General features: G+C 42.6%; 1 long non-coding RNA gene across 1 annotated transcript; it reads right to left on the reverse strand.

Annotated features, from left to right (window-relative positions):
• Nucleotides 1-1,178: 1,178 nt before the first annotated feature.
• LOC122174674 (uncharacterized) lies at nucleotides 1,179-19,476 on the reverse strand. Its single transcript, XR_010590920.1, has 4 exons — nucleotides 19,043-19,476; nucleotides 18,652-18,869; nucleotides 15,945-16,188; nucleotides 1,179-1,793 (listed from the first exon to the last, which is right to left on the reverse strand). It is a non-coding gene; the product is annotated as an uncharacterized LOC122174674 (long non-coding RNA).
• Between the last annotated feature and the right edge of the window lie 1,042 nt (nucleotides 19,477-20,518).

Genomic DNA, 20,518 nt, shown 5'->3' on the forward strand with positions numbered 1-20,518 from the left:
TGGCCATATTCCTTTAATCTACATAATTCTGCAAAACACATGAAAGCTTGTGAAACGTGCTGCAGATCAACAATAATGTATTTTATGTTTCTTTAACATGTACTGTTCCATGATCCTCGGCTTCCATTGAAATTTGCATGGTAAGGCTTCTGGCCTTGGAATGTGCAAATATATTAGCATTCAAGGGTAGTGGTGGGTCCAACTATCAATTTTTGGAAGAGTGATTGGGGCAAGGTGGAATTCAGCTGTTTGTAGCAGATATGAGATTTTGTTCTCATATGAAAGAGAGATATCATAGAATCATAGAATATCAGAGTTGGAAGGGACCTCAAGAGGTCATCTAGTCCAACCCCCTGCTCAAAGCAGGACCAATTCCCAGCTAAATCATCCCAGCCAGGGCTTTGTCAAGCCGGGCCTTAAAAACCTCCAAGGAAGGAGACTCCACCACCTCCCTAGGTAACGCATTCCAGTGTTTCACCACCCTCCTAGTGAAATAGTTTTTCCTGATATCCAACCTGGACCTCCCCCACTGCAACTTGAGACCATTGCTCCTTGTTCTGTCATCTGCCACCACTGAGAATAGCCGAGCTCCATCCTCTTTGGAACCCCCCTTCAGGTAGTTGAAGGCTGCTATCAAATCCCCCCTCATTCTTCTCTTCTGCAGACTAAACAATCCCAGTTCCCTCAGCCTCTCCTCATAAGTCATGTGCTCCAGACCCCTAATCATTTTTGTTGCCCTCCGCTGGACTCTTTCCAATTTTTCCACATCCTTCTTGTAGTGTGGGGCCCAAAACTGGACACAGTATTCCAGATGAGGCCTCACCAATGTCGAATAAAGGGGAACGATCACGTCCCTCGATCTGCTGGCAATGCCCCTACTTATACAGCCCAAAATGCCATTAGCCTTCTTGGCAACAAGAGCACACTGTTGACTCATATCCAGCTTCTCGTCCACTGTGACCCCTAGGTCCTTTTCTGCAGAACTGCTACCTAGCCATTCGGTCCCTAGTCTGTAGCAGTGCATGGGATTCTTCCGTCCTAAGTGCAGGACTCTGCACTTGTCCTTGTTGAACCTCATCAGGTTTTTTTCGGCCCAATACTTATGAAATGGTAGTTTTTATACATTTTAAAATGGGACTCCACATACAGACTTTTTTGGGGGGGGGAGTGGGGGGAAGACAGCTCTATGAAAAGGGAAAGTCAGGCGTGTTCTTGCATATTTGTTTTTGGGGTGATGAATGAAGAGAATGGAATACATTTCACAAAGGGGATAGTTTTTTTTTTTAATATAATAAACTCAAGAATTTTGGATTTGCAATGGAAAATGTCTACTTTGTAATTCATGAGTATATTTGACTTTTCAGGTCTCCTTTTGCTGATGTCTTCTTCCAGCAGAGAGGAGAGAGACAATTTCCCATAGGAGAAGAAATAGGCTTTACAAGGAAGGTGCTCATTTTTTCCCCAAATAAATAATACAGTCAAGATCCTCTTGAATTAGAGCCTTAATAGTACTTGCATCCTTTTCATACAGGCTACTAAATCAGCTCTGAAGTCAGCAAGCAGAGATAAGTACTCAGTGAACTGATTGTGGAATATGTTTTATAGCTGCTTTTTTTTTTTAGGCCGGTGATTTCTTGTTTTGTTCTGATGGCTTTACATTCCCATATATTGGAAGACTGCACTTGCTTTTTGTGCTAATTGGACCCTCCTTCTTTGGACTCTAGCTCAAACATTTAGCACAAACAATTTTCTTTCTTCTCAGCCATCTGGCAAAAGAGTTGAAACCAACATTCCTGAGTCAAAAAAATAAATACATCAAACGTCTGAAAAATAATGTTAATGTACTATAACTCATTTATGTGTAGAAAGCCATCCAACAAGTGTGAAAATGATGAACACATTGTAAGAGCAGCATGCAGAATGTATTACCCTTCAGCACTACCTAACAAGAAAACCTAGTGCGTACAAGAAAGGACAGGCTTGAGCCCTTAGTCTTTAAAGTCAACCATTGTGCATGTGCACCCTGCAGCCCTGTCTACACTACCTCAAAGACCATGCTAGAACACCATTTTAACACAGATTTTAGCAACCAGGGCATAAATTGGGCTGAAATCATGGTTTGCTTGTTTTTTTGTTTTTTTTAAACTTGAAACTAGATTATTGCTCATTCTAATCACATTAGGCCTTGCCAACATTAGGAACAAAGGAAAGCCTTCCTAGATTAAGCCATTTTTTAAAACATGGCAGGGCCTGCGAACCCACCTCCAGCCACACTGTAGTAGAACAAAGTTGGTCTGAGGAACGATGGTATAATCAGGTGACAAAGCTCCCAGGAAAAGGGATAAGACTGCCTTTAGGATCACTTGGATAATTACTACCTTCTAGAGCTGTGTTCTCAACCTTTAGTGCTGGTTACCTCCTTTAGGCTTAAAAAAAATATATATCGTGACCCCCCTACTTTAAACTTGGGGTGCTGGTGCCAGCCCCTCCCCCACAGGGCACCAGCCCGCCCATGGGGTCCAGCCTTCAGCCCAGCGCAGGGCTGAAACATGTCAATTAGCTTCATGGGGCCCCAGGCAATTACTCTGCTTTCTACCCCGTAATGCCAGCCCTGCTTGCAACCCCCCCTAAACTCCTCCCACCGCCCCAGGTTGAGAAATACTGTCTGGAGTAAAGGGACTCCTTAACACATACTACAACTAGGAGTAAGGGAGAGCCCAAGTTCAAATTCCTGGAACCGCCAACTTCTTCACCACTAAAATACACGTCAATAATGGGAATGGAAAATGAAGGTGCTTCAAATCAATATTTCTCTGTCATGCAAACAAGATGATACTTTGCATTAAGGCACAAAAATCAACAAAATTTCAATATGTAGATTTTCTGTAGTTGATGTACACATTAGACACTTACATCAGCAATCTGCTGTGGAGTATCACTGTAATAGGGGGACCCCTCTGAGGGCATGCAGGTCTGGAACCCAGGTCTGTTGGTGCTAGGGCAGCTGCCATGTCCACACCACCACCCAACTGCTCTGGTGAACTGAGGAATATCAGCCTATGAGCGCTACAGTTTCAAACACCACTGGATGTTCTACCAACAGAGTCCCTGACTAGTGGAGCCTACCACATTCCCTGATAGGCCTTAAACTGCATGCCTGGGCCAAAGGGAAATACATACAGGCTACCTGTGCAACTAGGCAGATCCTTGGCTTGCTGCTGCAAACAGACCCTGCTGCATACTCCTGAAATTATTCCTGGTTTCTGACCCCAGCCCTGATACCTGGCCTCACTTCTGGTCCCCTGCTTCACACCTGGTGCCTCACCCTGCTTCGGTTCCTGGCCCTCTGCTCTGCCTCTGACTTCTCATCCTGCCTCTATTCCACTAACCCCACTTCAGCTGGCTCACTTGGCTCCAACCAGCGTGGCTCATTGACCTTGACTCCAACCCAATCCTATGGCATGACATTAGCATGGACTGCTGCTTCTGGCCTTGACCCTTGAGACTGAACTCGGACTACATTCTTGAGTCCCCGCCCATCCAGGCCCCAGCGTTGACTTGTAGCTGGGGACCTGACAGCACCATAATGTTCCTTTGGGCAATAAAAATCTAGTGATGCATATTAACCCCCAGCTATCCTTACAGCACAATTTTTTAGCTTCTCTGTTCCCGGTGCTTATCTGTATTAAACAGGCTAGATGGAATATTAGCAAAATATGTTTTCCTTCAAATAGATCTTATGAACAACTGACCATTATATTCAGAGGGAAATTTCAATGTATGAGGAATTCAGGATTATGCTCCAAGTAAATCAAAATAAACAAACTCTCTCCATTATAACTACACCCATTCTGTAGGTACCAGGAGAGTAATAGGACTATGTTGTAACAAGGCAACATCAATGAAAATTGCAACAGCATACCGTTTGGCAACTTCTCTCTGCATTTAGGGGGTTGAAAGGCCTATTTAGATTAAATGCATGGGGAAAATGCTAAGCAGAAATGACTTTTACTAGGGCGGGGTGATACACAGAGATAAAATTAGTACAGATTACCATCAGCTTTCAAAAGCAGCAATGCATCTTCTCCCACTTCTGTGAGTTGGGCAGATGAAGGCCTAGATGGAATATGGAGTGGTAGCCATAGTAACCATCAGTCCTGTGAAGCTACCACTATGATGTTTTTCCTTTCTATTATAGCTGGGGGGAAAGCAACACATCAGAAAGTCAATATATGATCAGACTGTGAGCTTTAGCTGAGGTTTTCCATTCTCTGAAGTAATCATTTTCTAATCTCATCTAGTTCATTTGCATTTTGCAGCCCATTAGCTTCATCATATTTAAAGGGAACTTCTCTTGATAGTGTATCTGCATCTACTATTTCAATGTACAGAACCTATTAAAAAGTGCTCCAAGTACTGTGCCATATATTAAAAGGTCAGTTCTATGGGTACAAACAGCACAAACCCAGCAGCCTCACCAGAGCAGGAAACAACCCACGCTGCACACGACTCCACGCTCTCCATGCCTCACTCCCTCCCCAGACGCCCAGGAAGAGAGACTTTAACGCATGCCCTGAAAGTCAACAGATCTGACCTATTTCCGACCAAGGAAAGAAGTGGATTCAAGAGACCAGCATCCCCCAGTGAGAATGCCCTCTCAATACCTCCCTCTTTTCGAAGAGAAGGGGGCTTCAGATTGAGCAGCTCCACTCCTCCCCCCTGCAGCAATGTTGTATGGGGAAAGACGTGGGGATTGGATAGGCAGCTCCCAAGCCATTAGCACTTTAGAGGTCAAAGCCACTACTCTGAATTCCTCCCAGAAAACAGGCAATAGCCAATGTCAATCAGCCAGTACTGGGTTTGTGCTTACAGGGGGACACCCCTTCTCCCCCTCTCCCCCCGAGAACTGCTGCATTCTGCACCAGCTCCTGTTTGAATTTATTTGAGGGGTAGCCCCATGCAGAGTGCACTGCAGCTGTCTAATCCAAGGGAAACAAAGGCACAGATCACGGTAGCATGATCACAACCCCTTGGCCAGGCCGAAAAAAGAAAAAGAAAAAGCTGTCTGGCCCCAGAAGTGAGATGATCACAGAGCATGTTAGTCTTTCCATCACAAAACACTTGCTGTGAGATATAGGTGGGGTAGCGGGTTAGTGCCTCTCATTTACGGCTTGTCTTCTCTGCTGAAAGAGCTGCATTTTGACCTTGGGGTAACTAACATATATAAGATGTCCTGAGGTAAATCCAAAGTGAACACCAGACACTTCAGTTTTGCCGTAAGATAAACTCACCAAAGTCAAGCCTATACCCCCCCCCACCCAACTGAGATTGACCTTAGCCATTTTACTCAGAGTGGTAGCCATGTTAGTCTGTATCAGCAAAAACAACGAGGAGCCCTTGTGGCACCTTAGAGACTAACAAATTTATTTGGGCATAAGCTTTCATGGGCTAGAACCCACTTCATCAGAGGCATGGAGTAGAAAATACAGGAGCAGGTATAAATATATGAAAGGTTGGGGGTTGCTTTACCAAGTGTGAGGTCAGTCTAACGAGATAACCCAACTAACAGCAGGATACCAAGGGAGGAAAAATAACTTTTGAAGTGGTAAGAGAGTGGCCCATTATAGACAGTTGACAAGAAGGTGAGTAACAGTAGGAGGAAATTAGTATTGAGGAAATTAAGTTTAGGTTTTGTAATGATCCAACCACTCCCAGTCTTTATTCAGGCCTAATCTGATGGTATCCCCTCGCCTCTGTATTTGAAACAGCCAACTTCTTCCTCCATGCTTTCTGGGCCCAATCAGAGGGCATTGAGAGCACAGGGGAGACAGGCTCCTAGCTCTCAAGCGTCCCATGTCCAGACCCAGCCCATCTTACAGCAGCCCAGATCTACAATTGCAGGCATAGTCCTGTTCAACCCCCTACAACCTGAGGCTGGAACATACCCCATACAGATGGAATCTTCAGGGATTTCATCTGTGAAGCTCTAGCAAGTCTCTATTGAGCATGTGAGAACCGGAATTTTTCAAAAGCTTGGCCAAATTTGGGCAGTTTTTTTTTTTTTTTTTTTTTTTTTAAAAACAGGACAGGTAAAAGCACATCCTTGAAACAAAGGTCACACACACACCCTCTTTCCCCTTCTCTCCCCACCCCCACAACTTCAAGTCACTACTTCAAATCACATGGGACCGAGAGCTTCTCAAAGAATTTTTTAAACACAGGCAAAACAATGCATTTTTCTCTGACTTCATTCTCAGAAATGGCTGAACAGTTTTTGCTGAAGTTTTCCAGAGAAATTCAGCCTGAGGCATTCATCCAGCATGGAAAATTTCAGCCCAGCTGGTTAAAATTTGGCAAAGCAATATTGATAACCGGAGATTATAATGGAAAGTGTCAGGCAATCTTAATAGAGGGTACTACCAGCCATCCTATAATACAGTTTTAAATGTGACAATCAAGCATGAATAACAATTTTGCTGATATTGTTAGGAGCACAGGATATGCCATCTGAAGTCAAGAGGCTTTGGAGGAAGGTACAGGGACTTTCTGAGGATTGTGGTTGTTTCCAGGGCTTTCCATACCTTTAAAGATACTTTCAAAAATGATAAAAGCCCCATTTCTGATCCTTTTCATGAAGAAAATTATGAAAATGTGAACCAGCAATACTGACTTCTTCATCCTACAGAAATACTAGAACAATAGCTTTGAGAGGCATGAACTGCTTCGTTCATCTTAATGGGGGTTAGCTCTGAAACCTCATCAAGACAATACAATGCTAAAATGAGCCACTGGGAAGTTGTTAAGAGTTAATACAAACATGCTGGTGATATGCTCATCGATTGTGCCTGGAATCATTTGAAAGGAATTACCGCAGAAGCCTGGTTGCAAATTTAATATGCAAATCAGTGGCAGCCCATGTGTGTTAGTCACTGCTTTATATAGATTCAAGTGCATCCTTTAGCCCGTGACCCAGGTGGGGGCAGTGTAGAACCACACTACTACAGGGGGGAATTTGGGGAAAGATTGTGCCTCATCAATTCTGCTTCTGCGGAATGTGGGGAATATCACCTGCCACCCCATTCCCTTACTTTGTGGCAGCACAGTTACCCCTGCAGCTTTGGTGGAGGGCACAGAGAAGCCAGGCCACGGTCTGCCTTCTCCAAGCAATTTCTAGAGTAATTTGTATCCATGGGATGCTAGGAGAGAGCAGCTGCAGCACTCGGGAAATAACTTCAGGCAAGAATGGCCCTGGTACAGGAGGAGGTTCCTTCAGACTGCCCCCTCACACACACCTCTGCAGAGGCACCAGTCACAGTCTGAGCCTGTATGTTTTTGGACACAGTAATACTACATCACAAGTTGACAGGAACAGTGTGTGCAGGTGACATGCCACCAGTCGGTTTTGAGTATGTTTGTACGGTACAGCTGCGCTATCCTAATTGTTTTTGTCTTTAGTGCTTTCTTCATTTCCCTTCTGGGCATTTCAAGTCAACTCCAGCCTGTCCCAGCTTGGTTCTCTCAAGTCTAACTGCTCGGTTCTAGGAATTGTTTTCTAAGTAACTCTGACCCTTTTTGCTGAAGGAATCAAATTTCCATATGGAAATTTCCAATTCTTCTCCCATCTGTCCCAATCACCTCTTTTATTTAATGATCCTATCTCCATTTGCACAAATATACAGATGTGCATAGAGCTGTACTGTACAGACGAAACAGAGGTGCTGGAACTAGGGGTGCTGAGGGTGCGGCAACACCCCCTGACTTGAAGTGGTTTCCATCATATACAGGGTTTACAGTTTGGCTCAGTGGCTCTCAGCACCCCCACTGTACAAATTGTTCCAGCACCCCTGAGACGAAATGATCTTATAAAGGAAGTATTTGAATCTGAGTGTGTCTATCTGCAGTGCTTGTTGGTCAATATTATAACTGTATCTAAACAGAGGAAGGGAGTTGAATGAATCCTATAGCTTTTTAAAAAAAAATACTGAAGTTGTAGTTTTCATTCCCAGATGCTCAGAGTGTGTTAAATTAACCAAATGGCTCATTTTAATACATACATTAAAGCCATACACACTGGTTTAAATATTCATGCCAACCACATTTGTCCTTTCCCCAAGACAACGTTATATGTTTTTGAAATGTTTCCAAAACCATATGTTTGCCTTTAAAGTTTTGAGGCTGGTGTCTATTCCGTTGGAGGGACAGCTGATCATGTCAACGCCAATGGAAGCAGATGGTGGCTTGTGCTTCAAGGCACTGCTTTCATCTACACTGACACCACAACTGGTTAGCTGCAATTGGTATGCAGGGCAGGATTCAGCTTTTACGTAAAAGAAAAGCATTCACACATCCTATCAGAAATCAGCATATATTCACAGCTTTTCACTTATATTCAGAAAAAATCCATTTCTGTCTGTTTTCATTAGACTGCACTTCAGACTGACTCAGCGATGGCTTTTACAAAGATGGTAATTAACTCAGTGTCGGCACACAAATTACATGAATAATTCAGTGTGCTACAATTTGTTTGATTTTCTGCACCAACGACTAACTGCTTACGTTAACCATCCAGTGTATGTGTCAGATCCATTCGCAACTGATATCTAAATAAGTAACATGTAACATAAAATATTAAGAAACACTTAAGTGGCTTCATAAACAGAGTCAATTGGGCCAGATTCCCAGCTAGCGTAAATCAGGGTAGCGTCAATAGATAAACTGAACTATAGATTTAGGCTAGCTGAGGATCAGGCCCAGTAACTAGCACTTAACCTTTAACATACAACAAACAGAGATTGCTAGAAACTCCAGCCATAATGTAGTTTTTTCAAAAATCACTTTATAGGAAAAATAATTATTTGATTGTGCTTATTTATTTAGAGGAGGGGGGAAAGAGTACATGGGGCTAGTTTTGCTACTACACAGAAGAAAAACATTTATTCAGTCAAAACCCTAAACATATAGGACCAAATCCTGAGCCATGCTTCTCCTTTTGAAGTCAATGGGAGTTTGAGATACTCAGCATATCATAGGATTTGACCCATAGATTTTAAATTTATTTGGATCGTATTTTCCCCAGGAGATTAAATAAAGAATATGACTATATAAATGGATAAGTGTCCTTCAGGCAATGAACTGTATGTAAATTGCAGGTGGTGTTGGCTTCATTTGATTGCTGTCACTGTTTTCTGTAGCACATTCCCCTTTGAATAAAAACGACATTCACGTTTGATTTGTGCACCTGGTTTCAGTTTCAGCTTTGGGTCTGATTCAGGTGTAAATTTGCTTCAGAGGAGTAATGCCTACTTACATCAGGGCAATGTTTGGTACTTTATCTTCAAAGAGATGAAGATTTTTATATATTCAGAGTACAGGAAAGAAACAGGGTATGTCCTGAGGTGGGATGAAGAATCCAACTGACTAGTCACTATTAATGGGGGGCATTTCATTTTACCTGTTTATACATGTTTGCTTTTTGTAATTAAAGAGATAAGCTGGCCATAATCCATTTAAAAACATTATCTCAACCCCACCCCCTCTTGAATGGAAATGGCATGATCCATGAGGAGAAAGGGGGGAGGGAGGGGGAAAAGAAGGGAGAAGAAGTGTGTAGCTATCACCGTCACCTCCGTTGGTTTTTTTAAAATAATTAACACTTTCTGGGATTCATGGGAGGGCTGGGCCTCACTTTTAGTTACTTTAAAATAAATTTAAAAAAACCACTCCCCCCCCCCACTTATAATCAAGCTTCTTTATGAAACATTAATGTAGCTGTGCAGCACATTAGAGGCAGGTGTTATCCTCATCTGTGAAATGGGGATAAACTCAGAGATTATAGGCCCAGTCCAGAACCCACTGATGTCAATAGAAAGACCAACTGGGTCAAATCTGGTACTATTGATGTCCAACACTCCCTGACTTCAATGGCCTTGGATGAGGCTTTTAGTTACATGTGCAAAGTTACCCAGTGAGCCTGTGATAGTCAGAAATGACAGTCAATGGTATGCTATCAACACTGGATTGTGCGACAAAACCCAGTGATCACGGCAGTAAAGAATAGTTTTTCCTTTAACGCCACTGTAAGTGTTACTAGCATAGGACTCACACATATGTATGTAATTTGATTTCTTTGTCACATCCTAGGACAAGATTTTCTGACCGTTACTAAATTGAAACTAGCTGTTGCCTATATTTTCACTTGAGTAGTGTCTGAAAGAACTAAAGGAACGTAAAAAGACAGATTTTCTTAAGGCAACGCATCCTAGAAAATGGCAGCTGGGCAATGGCACAAACAAGCAGCACTGTTTTCTGCCTTTATGAAGCATCCCATCTTTTGGATTCTCTGGCTTTTTAAACTGTGTTGCTATTGGCAGCCTATTTCTTAAGCAGAGAAATTAGAGTCAGTCTGTGTGCCAGTGATGGTCTTTCCCAAACAGAACTCCTGGAAACCTTTCTCTGCTGGGATTTTGTGATGTGGGCTACAATCAGCGAGGAAGTGAAATAAGACGTTCACTTTAGGCCACTGATTAGACTAACACTCTATTCCCAGAAAGAAACCGTCTATCTGCTTTTCTCTTGCCTTTTTCCCCCTCACCTGCTCTATCAGTTTGACAGAATAGTAATGAAGAAAAGGAAAAATATCAGGGTAACTTAAGAACTAGTTCAAGTCACTTCTCCATGAGCAGTGAGGTTTACCTTAACAATACACTGATTGAGTAGCCGGCTAACATCCCACTTGTGCTGCTGTCACTGAAATTGATGGAGGGAGTGCTCTAAAGCCTGGGCACAAACAGAATTAAGCCCATAAGATGGTGCCTTAGGGACAAAATCCTGGTCCCAGGAAAGTCAAGGGTAAAACTCCCATTTACATCAGCGGGGCCAGGATTTCACCCTGAGTGTTAACTTTCTGACTGAAGATGCCTAATGTATTCATCTGACTTACAAAGTGGAAAGTCCACAGAAACCTAAGAGTTAATGAGCCTAGGAGCACAGTTTCAGAGTTTGTTGATGATGGCCCTGGATTAAATTATTTCAACTGGACTGAGAAAGCAATCATAAAGGGTGTTAGTGATCTCTCACAGGAATAGATTACGTCAGATAAACCATATAGCTCAGACAACATTTTCCTGTATAAGTGAATGCACTCTTGTGGTTACAATTCCAAACACTCAGTAGAGAAGACAATGAATGAGTGGGCAATGAAATTAAATATCCTTCCCTCCAGGAAAGGTCACATCCAGGTCATGGTTGAGGTACCCTGCTACTGACAGTGCTGTACCTGATCTTTAAACAGAGCAGATTACAAAAAGTAATTACTGTTGTAATGATGCCTCATATGGGTCACTGTCCAAGGGGACTAAACCTATGATTGCTGGACCTAAAAACAGGAGCTTCCACTACCCAAGCTAAAGGCCCAGGCCCAGTAACCAGCTCTTAAACAGGAATGTGTGATCTAGCCACTAGAGGGGGACAGAGCCACACGGCATGAGAGTCATACTGTCGTTTCAAATTAATTTTTAGGTCCATATCTTGTAATGGATTTTTTTCCCCTCCAGAAATGACAAAAGAATATGAAGAAATGTGGTTGTCAGGCAGGAGACTCAGAACTTATATAAACAGCAGCAGCAAAATGCTGCTGCTGTTTATATATTTACAAACACACACAACTAACTCTGGAGAACTAGTGAAAGAAGAGTTATTAACTGCCATTGTAGGGTGTTTCACAACTACTATATAGTACTAAAGCTTTTTCCAATACATGTGAGCACTTCTGATCCTCTTAAGATGTAACCAATAAACATTGGGAGTGGGCAGGCCCACAGTAGTTCTCTTGGTGGTTCAGATTTTGCAGTTGATCTCTTTTTTCTCCATGCACTCCAAGCAGTAAGCCCAGACCATAAGACTCTTCTGAATTTAGTCATGGAGAAGTGGCTAGCCTCTCCCACACTTGGCACGAGATGGTGAAGTAGCATCGAGATGCAAGCATCCAGAAGCAGCTAATTCTCAAGACTTGGCTACAGCTTGGCAAATGTAAATGCAGCTGGTTTGCATTCCCCCCCAAACACCAGTCACTACAAAGGAAGGTCTGTCATCTAGAAGTTGTTAGACAAAAGGGGGTTGGAGTTAGTATTTCTAGGTTGTTCCCATCTTCACCATTGACTGATTGTGTTACTTTGGTCAAGTCTGTGACCTCTGTTTCTCACTTTATACATCTGTAAAACAGGCTGTTGTGCAAGGCTTAATTATCGAATCACAATTGTTATTTCATAGTTCAGAGGCAGCTATCTTTCCATTATAACCTTCATTTTCCTTACATTAGCCTGGTTCACTTTTAAAATAAGCTAGATTGCTAGACTGACCTTGTAATCTTTCCTCAGGTTTATGCAAATTACCCTCCTGTATGTTCCAACATTTCATCGTTGTCAAAGATGAGTCAGCATGTTAAGTAACAATGACAGTTTCATTTAAATAAGCAAAGGTGATCAAATAGGTGTCTGAACAAAAGATAAAGGAAGCAGGTCATGAAAGGAAGCTGTGTAGTATAATGGTTATTGCAGACAAACGGCATCCAAGAGTCAAGTTCTGCTCCCAGATCTTCCACTGACTCATTGTGTGATTTTTGGCCCAGTGACAGCATTTGTTCCTCAGTTTATCCAATTCTAAAGTGGTAAAAATAACACTTGCCTCATATGAGCATTGTGAAGTGCAATTAGTGTTTATAAAGTGCTTCGAGATCTTCAGATGAAAGTTACTGCAGATATACCAGACAAAAGAAGAGATGAAGGAGTGGTTATTAGTGTATCTACTGATAACAAAAGCATAAAATTGATCTAATGTCACTTCCAAGAGTTACTTCCTGGAAAAGAATAAATTTATATCCTTCATTTTACATATTCAGCACAGTATTCTCTTCTGTGGCAATGGTGCCAGACATACATACAAGTACTTCTGCATGAGTATTGCAATACCAGCTCTATCCCTAGATTGCTTGGTACCCCTTGGTTTGGCAACAGGTTATACCAAATGGGAGGATCTACGATTGCCATTCTAAGGGCTTGTCTATACTTACCGCGCTGGTTCGGCGGCAGGCAATCGAACTTCTGGGTTCGATTTATCGCGTCTAGTCTGGACGCGATAAATCGAACTCAGAAGTGCTCCCCGTCGACTCCGGTAATCCTGCTCGCCGCGAGGAGTACGCGGAGTCGACGGGGGAGCCTGCCTGCCGGGTCTGGACGGCGGTAAGTTCGAACTAAGATACGTCGACTTCAGCTACGTTATTCACGTAGCTGAAGTTGCGTACCTTAGTTCGATTTGGGGGTTTAGTGTAGACCAAGCCTAAGATGTCAGTGTTTTATTCATCAGATCCTGTTGCTAATAGCAATTGACCTCCAGGATATAAGAATGCACTCACTCCAACAAAACATTTACACTAGTTATATCACCGCCAAGTTTTTATCTCTTGCTTTTCTTTTTGGTGAATTTAATAAATATTTACACATCTATGTTCCTATAATAAATAGAACATTGAATGGCATGCCACTTGGTTCAAAATGACTGCTGAAATAAATAATATGGTTGTTATGACTGAGTGGCTCCAATTCCTACTTAATACTAATTAAAACTCTTGCCTTTAACCTGCGTGAAAAAGCAAAACCAAGAACTGGTTACTGCACTGTTTAGTTGCACAGTTTAATGTCAGAGTCCTGGTATCTGAAGTTCATACAGTGTGGACACAGGAATTAAATGTAAGAGTTTAAAAATATGACCAGTAACAACAGAATGATTGAAAGCCCCTGAGCAGTGCTAGATATTAACCATAAGAAAGATGTAGAAAGATTGTGAGCCTGACCCAGATCTTGCCTTTAGCACACAATCCAAGCAGCCAGGTTGTGTACTGTGAATCATTCCTCCCAGACCATAGATCTGTAGTGAAACTGTTCTATGGAACTTACTACCAACTCCGGGATCACCAAACATCCAGTCTGCCTTCAACTGTGTTCGGATGATGGAAAGGCCAGTGGTGCCACAGGTTCCACCTGCCCTGTCAGTCCCCAGGGCTGCCAACGAACTGCTACTGCATGGTGGTGTACAAATTGCCCCTGTTGAGCACAGCCTAGCACACACCCCACAAATCCTGTTCCTCCCCCACCCAGCCTAAAATAAAATGAAAAATAATAATAATAAAGTTACGCTACTTCCACCACTGATAGGATTTACCAGTACAAGAAGTTTATATTAGATGAGTGTCAGTAAATAGCAAAAGCCATTAACCAGAAAGGCATATTACTCAAAAATAGAACAAACAATGGAAGTGAATATAAAAAAGTCCAAGTTTGAGGCCCCGTCCTGCGACCATTACTCCAGAAAACCACCTTGTTCAGACTAAATTTCAAAAGGAATGCAGATTAAAATACCAGCCGTGGGCCCAAATACTGAACACGAGCCAGAGTATCAGAACTGTGGCTCTCTCTCAAGAAAATAAAATGTACACCTTGGTGATAACTTGAGGGGTTTTCCTGTTTATGAGGTAGTCATCACATCTAAGATTAAATAAACCCCCTTTCCTTCAGTCTTAGAGCTTGCGGCCATGACACAGTTACCACCATATTGACAGTGAGCAGTCTTGGGTTGTGATACAAAACTGTATTCTCCATTCCTTTACTCGTGCCTTCTGTTTGGCTAATAATGCCACTGCTGTGGTTCACTATTGCCCTCAAACTTTCCCATTTAAATATCCACTAAAAGCATGACTCCTGACTGCATTGTTACATTCAGAGCCTGCTCAAGGCAAACCGCTGCCCTAGGCACTGCTTCAGGCTCCCCACCCCGCCCCGCCCATGCCATTGAAATTTGGCCCAGATGCCCACCCCACCCCCCTCATAATGGGGTGCGGCCAGGCCAAATCTGAGTGATTAGCATTACAACCTGGCACACAGGATTGCATTACCACTCACGTTTGGACCAACCACCCTTCCATCATGACAGAGGAGCAGCCAGGCCAAATCTGTTGCTCTAGGCAGCTGCCCAGAAATCTGCCACCCTAGGCATCTGCCTAGCTTGCTGATAGCTAGATCAGCCTCTAGTTACACTAGATAGCTTCCCAGTAACAGATACTATTGTATGATTATCTATAGGAACTTAGAGTTATCTTCTTTTAGGGAATGTTTGATGAGAGAGCACAGTAGATTTGGAGGAAGGGACGCAGCCTGAATGTAGCAGTATCTTGGCTTGCTCCTGTGTATGCCTGAATGCAGCTCACTCATCTTCTAGCTCCCTTTTAATGTCACCATCAAACCCTATCTTCTCACTAGACCATCCAGGCTCACCCACCTTTTGCAACTGCTTGACCCAGGCAGAAGAACCATCACTCCTGCTTTATTACAATTGTTACTTAAAATATGGAGTTAGATGAAACAACAAAGGAGGGATGACACATTGAGGCAGTCATATTTATTGTTGAGATATTGCTGGGCAGTAGCCAGTTAGAACACAGGGATGTTCAGTACCCAATTGGAGCAGTACAATTTGCATATTAAGGTTATTGTAAAATAACCATGCAAATCGATGCATTATTGGCGGTTTCTCACACAGATTGCAGCAATTCGCACACTGTCTGCTTAAGAAACAACTGCAATTATAACCCATCAGCTAATCAGAATACAGGGAATTGCGTAACTTAGAAATTAAAATTATTATATAAAGAGGAACCATTGGGAGCAAGTTACCTTTTATAACAGCAGCTGGGCCAGGCTGCCTCCCAAATTGTGCATGCTATTACTTCTAGCCACCACACCAAGCTTGTTCTTTAAGGGAATGTAATGTACTTTTCATAAAATGTGTTAGAGGACAAAGCTCTCATAAGAGAGACATTCCTTGTGATGAAAGACTGGGAGGCAATGTTATTGCTTATTCTGATAAGGATACAAAGTGAGGAATTAGGAACTCACCTTAAAGTATGTTAAGGACCTCCTTCACCTGCCACCAGATTCACCCAAAGCAGGACAAACTGGCAATTTCAAATAGACTCAAAGTGTAGCAGGTATAGTGCTTCCATGTTAGAGAGCAACAGACTCTTTCCAAAAAGTTCATAGCATCACATCTTCTAGATTTTGTTTTAAGAAATGAGAAGTCACTCACCACCACCACCACAGCTTTTGGAAGGGACTTGTGGGAGATCCATGGTATTGATGCCTTTGGAGAACATAACAGAGATGGAATCAGGGGTTTTCAGCCAATCAGTGTAACCTCAATTATGCTGAATATCACAGGTTGGGCTCTTTCTCCCTGATGGGGCAATTACCCCACTCCCCAAAGAGAAACAAAGGCTCTAGCTTATCCCCTTTTTCAGATTATAAATAAGATCCAAATAAAAAGCCTCCCCTTTCTGGGACAGAAGGATGGTCCAACAGAAGCCAGCCTCACTGCTTTGAAATCCAAACAAAACTCCCTAAATTAAGTCCAGCCTCTCCACTATTGGGTAATGCTTCTCCTTTTCCACCTCTGATATGTATAAGCTAGAGCTTCTAGGTCAACAAGTCTCAGCTGCACTTGCACTTAATCCCTTGCCTGGCTGGTTCCAAATCCTACAGTCCTCCTGACAAGAAAGATGGTTTGGAGAGGGAGGCTTTGGCTTTATCTGGACAGCCACAGTCACCTACCCACATGGGTCATATACCCTCTCATACAGCAGTTACATAGCTTAACATTTAGGCTAGAAAGAGAAATTGATACTGATCTTCACTAAGGGCCCAATTCTGTGAGGTACTGAGTGCCTTGAACTCCCATTGACTTCAGTGGGATTGAGGGTGCTCAGCACCTCAGAGGATCAGACCCTGCATCCAACACAACCCACAGATATCTTGAAGTCAGACAATATATTTTACTGTCTGGACATATATATCATCAAGTGTATTTCAGCATAAAATAAACCTTGTCATTAGAGTTCTTTAGGTCAGAGTGTGTGCCTGGGTCTCCTGGTTCATCTCTGGAAGCTGTGTTGAGCAGCTGTATTTCTCTAGCCCTGCAGTGTCTATTTTTAATCAACTTTATGTCCTAAAATGTTAGCTGTTTATTTGCCTTCCTTGGGAGCTTAACTGTAGAGCTGAAAATAAGAACATCCCAAGACTGCGTTGTTTTCCTAAGTGCTGCCACCCAAGGAAACTGGAAACATGCAGGAAACAGAAATAATAAGAACAAGCTATGCTTGCTTCTGTTTATTCTTGTACACCGTGGCATTTGAAACTGACACACCTAGGGAGACTATAAGGATGGAGCTAGAACCTGCTGAGCAAATTAGACCAGTGGGTTTTTACTGAACATTTGAAACTCAGTTGGTTCAGGTTTAGATCTAATAAAAAAGCAGGGATTAAAGCTGGCAAAGCTCTACTTTCTCCAGGCATGCCTCATTCCTTTCTGACTTGTTGGCCAATAAAAACACCTCCGGACGGCAGCTGCTCAGCCAAGAAGCTGTTCCTTTCTACAGTGAAATATTCTACCACAGAACAAGGTCAAAGACTCTTCCCAGCCCATATCTGCAACATCAGCTGACTAGTCTCCACTTCCCCTTTGGTTTATCTTAATTCAGTGAATTAAACAAAACAAAACATTTTTTTCTCCTGGGAGAATAATGCTTTTCTTACGAAGCAGGAGTCACTGCAGTCTGCCTATTTGCATGTACCCATTTGGGTTATGTGTTTTGCTCTTGTAATCTATTTTAGGTATTCATGTGGTACCTACAATGAGTCCAGACACAGGGTGTAAAATCATTCTGTAATATGGTTAATTTACCATTCAGCTGTAATCTCTGTAGAACAGGCTATATGAATGACCTAGTTAGGAGGACTCTGGGTAGATGACTGTGGATGAACCATAATTAAGATTACACTACAGAGCTACCTTTTAACGAGAGCTTCTGCTGATGCTTGGAGCCAAAACATCCAAGGCCATGTGATTACTAAGCTAATGGCTAAAGCCCTGCCTCTTTGGCAATGTAATATCTCCACCACTCCTGCTAGTCGGGGTGTTTTGCTCATGCAACACCATTGTTCATTATCACCACCCAGCTAAAGTTCTCTAGCAAATCTACACTCAGGGGGGAGGGAAGAAAGGGGGCACCCAGCCAAGACTTGAAAAAAGAAAGATTAAAAAAAAAAAGAAAAGAAATCTTCACCACAAAATATCTCTTGGCTTTTGGATTAAACCTCACAACAACTGAACTAATAGCTAAACTTCTTCATGCCTCAGACTGCTACACGCCAGCCTCAGACAAGCAGAACAATGGAGCAGGTAAAACTTGCATTTTATCGGAGACAATAAATCCCTGTGTTCTGGAGTGCCCAAGCGCTCAGTGCTTCTGGTTCAGGCACAGAGCAACTCGCTGTCTTTCCTCCTGGTGACTCATTTAGCACTGCTCAGGGAAGAACTGACGCTATTGGAATATCAAAAGCAGATTCTATTCATTACTGTGGGCAATATGTGAAGGGGAATTCGCGGGAGGAGTGGTGTGAATGATCCACTTACAGGTGGACATAGTACCATTGGCTAAAGTAGGAATTCTGGGCAGCACAGCTCCTCATTCTCTGCTCAGTGTAGAAGGGCTTGGGGGAGTGCTGCTCTCCATTCTTACCTGGTGATGCTAACATGAAAAGGACTCACCGTGAAAAGGAATCTTCAGTGGAAGCAGCAGGTCCTGAGTTAGACCAGCGGATGATGCAGGAGCAGCACCTCCTGGGAGGTGTCCCAGTCTAGAGTCCCCTATTCACAGCCTGTCCTCTGCAGAAACATCTGTCTCTCACCCATTTGCCCTCACCATGCAGGAGTAAACAACTACACAAGGCACAAGGCAGTGGAGAATCAGGTCCCATTCACCATCACTATAAAGAATGAAATAGAGATGGAAAAAAATCAACAATAAAGCATTTTTAAAAGTAATATCCCTTAATTGAAGGAGATAGTTATCAATCATTTTAACATGAAACATGGATCAGTGAACCTGAGGTATGTCCCACTAGAAGAGTAATGAAAACTACTTCTCTGTCAGACCCACCATTCATTCCCTGTTCTTGTAGTCAGATCATGTGGAATGAGCCCCATTGACATCTGTGGGTCTTCGCATTAGTAGAAGCAGCCATCCACATGGATCTGATTGCAGAATCGGGGCCTTTGATTGTGAGCTATTGTTTATAAAAAATTTTAAAACAACCTATAAGCAGAGTGGCTTTAGGAATGCTTCTGCTTCAGCTTGTCAACAGAGGACTGCTGGGACTTGAGAAATCTTTTGAGTTTTCATTTTGGTTTCAATTCTTTTAAAAGTGCATTTTTGTTTAAGATGCACATTTACGCTAACTGTGATTTCGAAACCATTTTCTGATCTTTCAAAATCGCAACACACCACGTTAGATAGTCTCCTCCCATGGCAGTATGGAACGGATGGGTGGAGGGACGCTGAACGAGCCATCCCTAACTACAACATTCTGTTGCTGTCAGTAAGGTCTGACTGACTGCCTGGGAAATAAAGGACACCAAAATATACATGCGTGGGAAGGATTTCCAAGAAGAATTTGTCTAAACCGTTTCTGGAAAGAGATGATAACATTATGTACTCAAATACAGGAAGCTAAAGATTGTAATGAATGACGAAAGGCAAGCACTAATTACATGTGGTCGGGGAAACAGCTTAAATATGATTTTCCCCTTAACTTTTTAACACTGATTATTCATTTGGGTGCTTTCTGGGTGATATCACTCTGTGGGTGCATCTGTTTCTCTTTCCTGCTCACAAACACTCTGAACTGACTCTGTTTCGAGTCCAATGCCTCAGGCTCTTTCCAAAGCTGCATACAGAGTCCTGTAGAGAAAAGTGCAGCTATTGGTTCCTTACCAGAACTCAAACACTGCCATGTTGAAGGGCCTGCTTGGCATTTCATTAGCTAATATAGTGCCATCGGGAAATCAGATGGCAACAAAAGAGTACTTTATATAGAGAAAGGCTCAAAAACTTTAGGGCCTGCTTCAAAGTATATTTACTTTATTTATTTATTTATTTATTTATTCTGTTTATATAAACTACAAATACCTCTGGATTGAACGTTGTGAGCCTGCATTCAAACCCAGAATCCAGCTGTTTGAAATCCCAATGAACGCATATTCCCACCATCAGTGTAAACTGAAAATAAAAATGCACACAGCGTAGCTAGCTGAAGGGAAGGGGACTGCCTCTCTGAACCTGCAGTCTCCCCCTTTTTCAAGCAATTTATGACAGCATTATTGCAAAGAGGCATTTCTGGAGTCTGTAATGATGTGGTGCTTCTGTGTCCGCATCTGGTGGAATCAACTTACAGCCATTTTCTGTGACAAGGTTGATCAAATGAAAGAAGCATAGGTGTGCAGTGATGTTTTTAGAGAGTGCATACGCGTATGAAAGGTGTCTTCCTGACCATCCTGGAGACTGGCATCTTGTATTTATCAATAGAACAAATACGTCCTGAGACAAGGTGGGTGAGGTAATATCTTTTAATGGACC

The sequence above is a fragment of the Chrysemys picta genome, chromosome 1 (assembly GCF_011386835.1).
Source record: "Chrysemys picta bellii isolate R12L10 chromosome 1, ASM1138683v2, whole genome shotgun sequence".
NCBI classification, from domain to species: Eukaryota; Metazoa; Chordata; order Testudines; family Emydidae; genus Chrysemys; species Chrysemys picta.